The sequence below is a fragment of the Eublepharis macularius genome, chromosome 11, assembly GCF_028583425.1.
Source record: "Eublepharis macularius isolate TG4126 chromosome 11, MPM_Emac_v1.0, whole genome shotgun sequence".
Classification (NCBI taxonomy): Eukaryota; Metazoa; Chordata; class Lepidosauria; order Squamata; family Eublepharidae; genus Eublepharis; species Eublepharis macularius.
Window position 1 is genome coordinate 50,897,772 of NC_072800.1, and position 8,952 is coordinate 50,906,723.

Genomic DNA, 8,952 nt, shown 5'->3' on the forward strand with positions numbered 1-8,952 from the left:
ATCTCTCACCAGGTCTTCAGCATTACTGAGGACCAAATCCAGGATCACCTCTCCCCTAGTAGGTTCTGTAACCATCTGTTCCATAGCACAGTCATTGAGACAGTCTAGAAACTCACTTTCTCTCCCCCGATTCGAACACCCATTGGCCCAGTCAATGTGTGGGTAGTTAAAATCACCCATTACAACACAGTTTTTTTGTTTAGCAGCCATCTTTAATCCTGTCATCATTTTATAATCCTCCTCTATTTTCTGATCTGGAGGGCGATAACAAACTCCCACAGTTAAGTTTCCATTTGGGCCCGTAATTTCAACCCATAGCATTTCCAGAAGCGAATCTAATTCAGTTACCTTCTCAATCTTACTGGAATGTATACCTTCTCTGACATATAGAGCCACCCCACCACCAACCCTTCCCTCCCTATCCTTCCGATATAATTTATATCCAGGAATCACCGTGTCCCACTGATTTTCCTCATCCCACCAAGTTTCTGATATGCCCACAATGTCTATGGATTCGCCCAACACTAAACATTCCAGCTCCCCAATTTTACCTCGGACACTTCTAGCATTTGTATATAAACACCTGTAACTTCCCCGGCACACTTTGCCTCGAGACGTAGTTAGGTCATCTGCACTGTTTGTCTCCATCTCAGTTGACAACTCTAATCTATCTCCCTGTAGAAGTGTTATACCTAGCCCTTCATCTCTCTGAGATGAACCATCCTGAACCAGAGACACTTTATCTCTTGTCGGCTTTCCCCTAGCATTTAGTTTAAAAACTGCTCTGCCACCTTTTTGATTTTAAGTGCCAGCAGCCGGGTTCCTTCTCGGGACAAGTGGAGACCGTCTCTCTTGTACAGCTCCCGCTTGTCCCAAAAAGAATCCCAGTGCCTAACAAACTTGAACCCTTCCTCCCTACACCATCGTCTCATCCACGCATTGAGACTCCTGATCTGCGTTTGTCTCTCTGGCCCTGCGCGTGGAACAGGTAGCACTTCTGAGAAGGCTACCTTGGAGGTCCTGGCCTTGAGTCTCCTGCCTAACAGCCTAAATTTTTGTTCCAAGACCTCACGACTGCATTTCCCAACATCGTTGGTTCCAACATGGACCACGACCGCTGACTCTTCCCCAGCACTATCTACCAGCCTATCTATAACACGCGTAATGTCCGCTACCTTCGCACCAGGCAGGCAAGTCACCATACGGTCAGAACGCGGTTGTGCCACCCAGCTATCTACTTGTCTAAGGATCGAATCACCAACTACCAAGAGCCTCCCTCCCGCCCCACCCAGGGATGGTTCCTTGATGCGAAAGGAAACCTGCTCACCAACTGAAGAAGAGGTCCCTTCTGAGGGCATGTTCCCCTTATCCTCAATACGGTGCCCTGATTCCACAAGATCCTCATTCTCCTTGACAACAAGAACGCTGCCATTTTTAGAGTGGGACACATCTGTCCTGTCCCTGAGAATCTTGTCCTCGTGCCTATCTAACTGTCTCCGCTTCTCCAGGTCAGCCACCTTGGCCTCAAGGGTACGTACTCGTTCCCTGAGAACCAGGAGCTCCTTGCAGCGAGCACACATCCAGGACTTCTGACCAGAAGGCAGATAGTCATACATGTGACACTCAGTGCAATACACTGGAAAGCCCCCAACCCCCTGCTGGCATTCTGACTTCATTATTCTGTTTTAGGAATAACACACTAAGAGGAAGAAAACGGCTATGATCCCCCGGCTAAGAGCCACAGGCCAAGAGCCCTTTAGCTCTCGCCCTTCGGCTCGCGCCAAAGGCTCGCGCCCCTGCCCAGCAGTTGCCTTTTCAATGCAAAAGGTCACTTCCTGCTAAGCACAGGAGGTGAGCACAAAGGGGGTGTGTGGCTTGTACTCCAGCAACCCCCAGCAGCCTTACAAACACACTCACCCTCAAACACAATCAAGCCCAAACACACTCAGCCTCAAAACTACACTCAAATCAACACAAAACTACACACAAAAAGCCCCAAAGCTAGAGAGGACCACCCTTAGCTTCTCAGCTTAACCCACCACAGCCAAGAAAGGCAAAAAGCCCTTACCTCCTCTAGCAGCTGCAGACCATGTGCTCCTGAGCCCAGGTGACTCTGCTCTGCCCTGCCCCTGCCCAGCAGTTGCCTTTTCAATGCAAAAGGTCACTTCCTGCTAAGCACAGGAGGTGAGCACAAAGGGGGTGTGTGGCTTGTACTCCAGCAACCCCCAGCAGCCTTACAAACACACTCACCCTCAAACACAATCAAGCCCAAACACACTCAGCCTCAAAACTACACTCAAATCAACACAAAACTACACACAAAAAGCCCCAAAGCTAGAGAGGACCACCCTTAGCTTCTCAGCTTAACCCACCACAGCCAAGAAAGGCAAAAAGCCCTTACCTCCTCTAGCAGCTGCAGACCATGTGCTCCTGAGCCCAGGTGAGCCCAGGAGACGGGCTCGGTTCCAATCTCGGCGACCGAAGGGCAGGAGATGGTCGGCTCCGACGGCGCGGGCTCGGCTCCGGCCCCGACGAAAACTCTGCGGGCACCGTTTCGAAGGCCATCGGATCCGGCACCGGCACGGAGATTTCCTCTGGTTCGGGGGAACCCAGATGAGGGGAAGGCGCGTGAGGAAGCACGATGACTTCTCCCTGGGGAGCGGGATGCGGCGACCGATGATGTTTGGTCTTCTTCTTCTTTTTTGCCGGTTCTGAAGAAGACCTCGGAACCGACGCGCTCCTCTCCTTCGAAGGGGACCTCGGCTTCGACTTCTTAGATTTTATAGGGATCGAACCGGTCGTCGGTTCCGACCGGGGACTCGGCACCAGGATCCTCGGTTCCGATGTCGGTCTCGGATCCGACCTGGTGGATGACGCGCTGCGGGGCGGCCACGCCGGACCCTGCGCTGGGGAGGCCGTTCTCGACGCCGAGGCACTCGGGGGACGCGGTTTCGACCCCGACCTCGCGGAGGCCACAGAGCCAGCTCTTGAGCGCCTTTCGGCAGAGGGGCTAGGGCTGGCCTTAGGTAACGGGGTCCCCTCGGACATGACCGACTTCCACAGTGACGAATTCAGTCGGGCCCTCCGATCCTGCCGGGCCTTGTTGGTGAAGCCCTGGCAGATCTTGCAGGCCGACACGTTGTGGGTCTCCCCCAAACAAAAGAGGCACAGCTCATGGCCATCGGTTTTGGCCATCTTGGTGTGGCATTAGAGACAATGCTTGAAGAGAGCCGTTGAGGCCATCTTCAGGGGCAAGCGAAAGAAGGGTCAAAAACAGTCCGAGTCAAATTACCGAGTCCACGTCAAAGTCCAAAGCGAGATCCGAAGAATAGTCGAGGTCACGAAGTCCGAAGTCAAAAGCCAAGCAATCAGTTAGAGAAAGGCACGAAGCACAAAAGCACAGAGCAACGAAGCTCACGTTCTCTCCAAGCGGCGGCAAGAAGAGAACTGAGGGAAGGGGCCGTTGGTCGCTGGAGGATCACGTGACCGTTTGGGCGGGAAGACGGTCGCTGAGGCGCGCGACAAACGGCCCCTTCGGAGCCATGGAAGCTCTAGAAAATTCTCCGGCGGCTGGCCTGCGCCTGCGCAGTCCCCATGTGTGGAGGCACAGAAGAACGAAGATGAATTTAATGTTACCAGGGCGTGCATCACAGTAGTAAGATGTTTCCTGCGCAGGTAGACTGCAACTAGCTTACCAGCTGGAACTAATGAAAGGTACCCCTGGTCGCCCCTGCCTCCTGTTTATCCAACAGGAGGCCTGGGTCCAGCAGCACTCTCAAGCTATAAGCCTGCTTCTTTAGGGGGAGTGTAACCCCACCCATTACAGGAGATATCCCCATCCTGGGTCAAACCTTCTCCTGATCAGTTGCACCTCCATTTTGTCAGAGGCACTACAGTGTGACTCTGCTGTATCCTCAAGATGGCATTCCATCCTATTTCAGACACTTGGATGTTTCACCAGCAGGATTTGAGTCCAGAGGCACCATAGAGACCAACAAGATTTTCAGTGTATAATTTTTAGAGAGACAGAGCTCCCTCCTTCAGATAATGGACACTGCTAATTAAACACTAATTTAATTCTCTCTCTAAGGGTAGAGGTACAGGATGTCTACTTTTTTCTCTTATTTAAAATAAGTTTGGGTATGGTGCTTTCTCTGTATTCTTGGTAGAACTGTATAGTCATGATTTGCTTCTGTCACTGGTGATGGGATCTGTCTTAGTTCACGGTGCTTCGTTTAAAAATTTAACTGGCAGAAGGCCATGAAATGTAATCCTTTGTGCTGATGTCAGTAGTCCCTAAATACTTCAGGCTTTACTGTAATTGTCTAAATTTGTAATGCAGCAGTTGCTGACTGAAATCAGCTGGGTACGGAATCTGCTGATGTGTGCACTTCCAGGGTAGGAGGGCAAAAGTCAACCAGAATTCTATGACCAGGACCCTGAAGTCTTGCAGAAACCACACATCTGTGCTTACTGTTCAATTCAATAACAGTCCTGAGCCATAAGTATAGGAAGGGGAGACGCTTTAAACTTATTTAAAATATTTATGCCCACCCGATCTCCTCAGACTGTTAACAAAACAGCTGAAGTTGTAAGGACAAGACAGTGCTAGAATATTGCAGAGCTGCTAATTTGTAGTGATCTAGGCATAAACAAAACTTTATTTAGTGATATAATAGCACTAGTCCTTTGAGTATCTCAACTTTCCTTTAAGCCTGTCCCCCTTTAACAATGAGCCGCTCTACACAATAAAACACTCAACAATTTATAAGATACTTGTTCAAAGACTGACCTGTTGCTAAAAGCTTGATGCAGCTTCTCTGTGTAATGAATATGGGCAAAATATTTCCACTGTTTTTGCCTTTTTTTTTGAAGACTTAATGAGTATAATTTTTCAGTCAGTAGCAAAGCACAGGCACTAACCAGTTTTATGAAGCTACTAATCATATGGGGAGGTGCTGAAGGTTAACCACTGCCTTCACTGCTTCCATGTTTCCAACTGTGCCCTATAAAGCACTTTTGAGAGAAATCCCTACAGCTCAAAGCTGTTACTGATGCTCAGTAAGACTGTGATCTGTTAATTCAGAAAAAAATGTGTACATGGTGACACTACATAAAAAGGAAATTGCTAATTTACTAACCACATGAGGTTGATTGGGGTAATATTTGGGTGAGGTAGTCTGTTTATGCACAGATACCATAGGGCATCACACCTGCTTAATAGCTTATAACAATGATCAGCATGTAGACTTAATAAGCTGGGAGGAGATATGGGAGTTCTGAGGAATATTTGGGATTTCATTTGTTTAAACAGAAGTAGGTCAACTGTTTTTCCTGTGCAACCATTTTGGTGGTAGTTCTGGTTTACTGAAAGGTAGGATTTCTGCAGTTCTAAAAGAGGTCTCATCTTGAAATGTCAAAGAATGGGACTTCTTGATTAAAACCAAGGGTCATTTCGTAGAAAAAGAACTGCAGGAACACATTAGCATAACTCATTAGCATAACACATTCGCATATGCCACGCCCCTTGCCGTCACTGGAAGTGTGTCATTGGCATAACTGATTTGCATATGACACACCCCCTGACATCACTGGGGGGAGCCTTTATCTCCTTCCAGAGTGCCTTTTTTCTCCCTCTAGAGGAATACAAATATGTATTCCTAGGGCCCTTCTGGAAGATGACAATCAACAGATAACAATCAAAAGATATCAATAACAATCAAAAGATGACAATCAAAAAATAACTTCAGAGGAAAAAAGTCACTACAGAGTGTAGTACACACTAAAGAACAACTCTGTCCTTGCAGTGGCAAAGATCAAACTGAGGGAGAGGTCCCTTCAATGGGCTTAGACTGCAGTAACTCTGCTTAAAATTGCACTGTAAGTCACTTAACTATACAATCCTCTCTATGTGGCCACCTTGTGCACTTGCTAGGCCAGCACAGAGCTTTCTAACACAGTTCAGACCTCAACTGCATCTCCTGAGCAACTCAAGAAGGAAAACGGCACTCTAGGCAAATAACTGAAGCAGTAGAGCTGAGCCTTAGATGAAATGAATTCAAGATCTGTGGATATTTGTATTCATGATCTGTGGATTGATTTCTCTCTCTCCTCCAGTCCACTCCCTCTCTCTCCTCCACTCACTCTCTCCCCCCCCACTCTCTCTCTCTTACAGTGTTTGCAAGGAAGAAGAGACGGGGCACCACTTGCAAAGGCCACGGCCGCCAGTCCTGAGCTGGGACAAGCGGTGGGCATTGCTTGCCAGGGCCAGCGCGGCACAGCCTTCCAAGGCTGCGGCCGCCAGCCCTGAGCTGGGACAAGCGGCGGGCACAAGGAAAAGGCTGTGCCACCGCCTCAACCAGCTTACAGGCTGGGAGGGTGGGCTGTGCTGCTGCCCCTCCTGCATGCCCCCCCGCATGGCCGCCCCTGCCCTGGGTTCCTACCAGGGAATCCAGGAGGTGGTGATGGGGTGGTGGTGCTGCTGCTGTCGCTTCCACCACCGGCTGCTAAAGGCAGGGGCAGCAGGGAGGAAAAGGAATCACGTAGGCGGGGCCAAACCCCACATGATCTCTTTTCAGATTTACTGGAACACCGTTCCAGCGTGTTCCCGCCCAAAATGACCCTTATTAAAACAGAGAAAAAGAAATAGGCTGGTTTTGTTTCATCTTAGCTGGTGCTTCAGTCCCTGCCTTTAGGTATACAGTTACTGTGTGTACCCTTTGCTAACAAGCTTAAACTGGGTTTTCACGCTTTGGAATCATTAAAAGTCAATGACAAGAAGGGGGCAAACAATTCATACAGGCAGTAAGAACAATATATAAGGATCAAAGGGCAGTGATAGTAGTAAACAATGACTTAACAAAAAAACTGGAAATAAGAAAAGGCACAAGACAAGGCTGTCCACTCTCGCCATTGCTATTTGTGATGGTACTGGAAATCTTATTAAGACAAATAAGAGAAGATGATAACATAAGGGGGATGAAAATTAAAGGGTTTTCATATAAGTTGAGAGCTTTTGCAGATGACATGATGGTTATAATTGAAGACCCAATTCAAAATATGCCAAAACTGATGAAGAAAATTGAAGAATTTGGAAATTTAGCGGGGTTTTATATAAACAGAACTAAATCCAAGTTGTTACGTAAAAATATGACGAAGCAAAAACAACAAGAGTTAATGGAGATAACAGGTTGTGAGGTAGTACACAAAACGAAATACTTGGGGATAGAACTAACAACTAAGAATATAGACCTGTTTAAGAATAACTATGACAAACTTTGGCAACAAATAGAAAAATACATGATGAAATGGAATAAGTTAAACTTGTCATGGTTAGGTCGTATAGCAGTGATTAAAATGAATGTACTACTGAGAATGATTTATCTTTTACAAACGATACCAATAGTAAAAGACAAAAAACAATTTGACAAATGGCAAAGGAAGATATTGGAATTTGTATGGGCAGGAAAGAAACCCAGAGTGAAAATGAAGGTGTTATATGATGCCAAAGAAAGAGGAGGACTCCAATTACCTAATCTACTATTATATCACGAAGCAATTTGTCTGGTGTGGTTGAAAGATTGGATGACGTTAAAGAACCACAAATTACTGGCATTGGAAGAACATAATAAACTCTTTGGATGGCATGTGTATCTATGGTATGATAAAGTTAAGGCAGATGCAATGTTTTTGCACCATTATGTGAGAAGAAATTTATTTATGGTCTGGCAAAAATATAAGAGATATTTAAATGAAGAAACACCATTGTGGATTGTACCTGCAGAAGTTGTGAATCCAAAATTGGAACATGAGGGCCAGGAGTGGATAACCTTTAAAGAGATGTTAAAAGTTGAGCAAAAAACATTCCGAATAAGTGCAAATGAAGAGCTATCATTTCAATACAGTTGGTTTCAATACAGACAAATTAAGGACTTATATGACTCGGATCGTAGAAAGTCAGGATTTAGAGCCCAAAATTCAGAACTTGAAGAGTTGTTTATTACAGGAAGGCAAAAAGACAATATCTAAAGTTTATAAACTACTTTTAAAGTGGTTTACGGAAGATGAAGTAGTGAAAGTTCAAATGGTTAAATGGGCAATAAACTGTAATAAAGAAATTACAATGGGGGCATGGGAACATTTATGGAAAAACACATTAAAAATATCAATGTGTACTAGTATTAAAGAGAATGTATATAAAATGATATTTAGATGGTATTTAACACCGAAAAAGTTAGCTTATGGGAATAGTCAAATGTCAGATAAGTGTTGGAAATGTAAACATGAAGGCTCCTTTTTTCATATGTGGTGGACTTGCGAAAAAGCGAAAGATTTTTGGGGGGGCTATAGTAGATGCTATGATAGAAATATTACAGAAAAAGATTATTAAAAAACCGGAGTTATTATTGTTATGTATGAACTTGGAAGAATTTGAAACTAAGGATAGAGTATTGATTTTTTATATGATAACTGCCACAAGAATACTGTATGCAGAATTATGGAAGAAAGAAGAAATACCGAGGGTGGAAAACTGGATACAAAAACTGCTGTACATGGCTGAAATGGACAAATTAACAAGGAAATTAAGAGATCAAGACATAAAAGAATTCACAACAGACTGGGAAAAATTTTAAAGTTATTTAGAAAGAAAATGGGACGTAAAGGGAAAAATATGGTCTTTGAATAGCTATTGAAGGGGGAGACAGGTTTTCTTTGCCGTTAGAAGTAATGAGTAGAATAAGAAGATATTAAATATAAAATGAATAACTTTTTGTGATTTTATAGGTGTAGGATAATAGACATATTTTAAATGAAGGGGTTAGAAAGCTGTTGGAAGTCAATCAAGAAAAGGGGGGAGGGAGAGGGTGGGGGAAACAGACATATATGGGGATAATGAGATTGTATTGCTTAAATTGATGTATGTTAACCCATTCAATAAAATTTTTTTAAAAA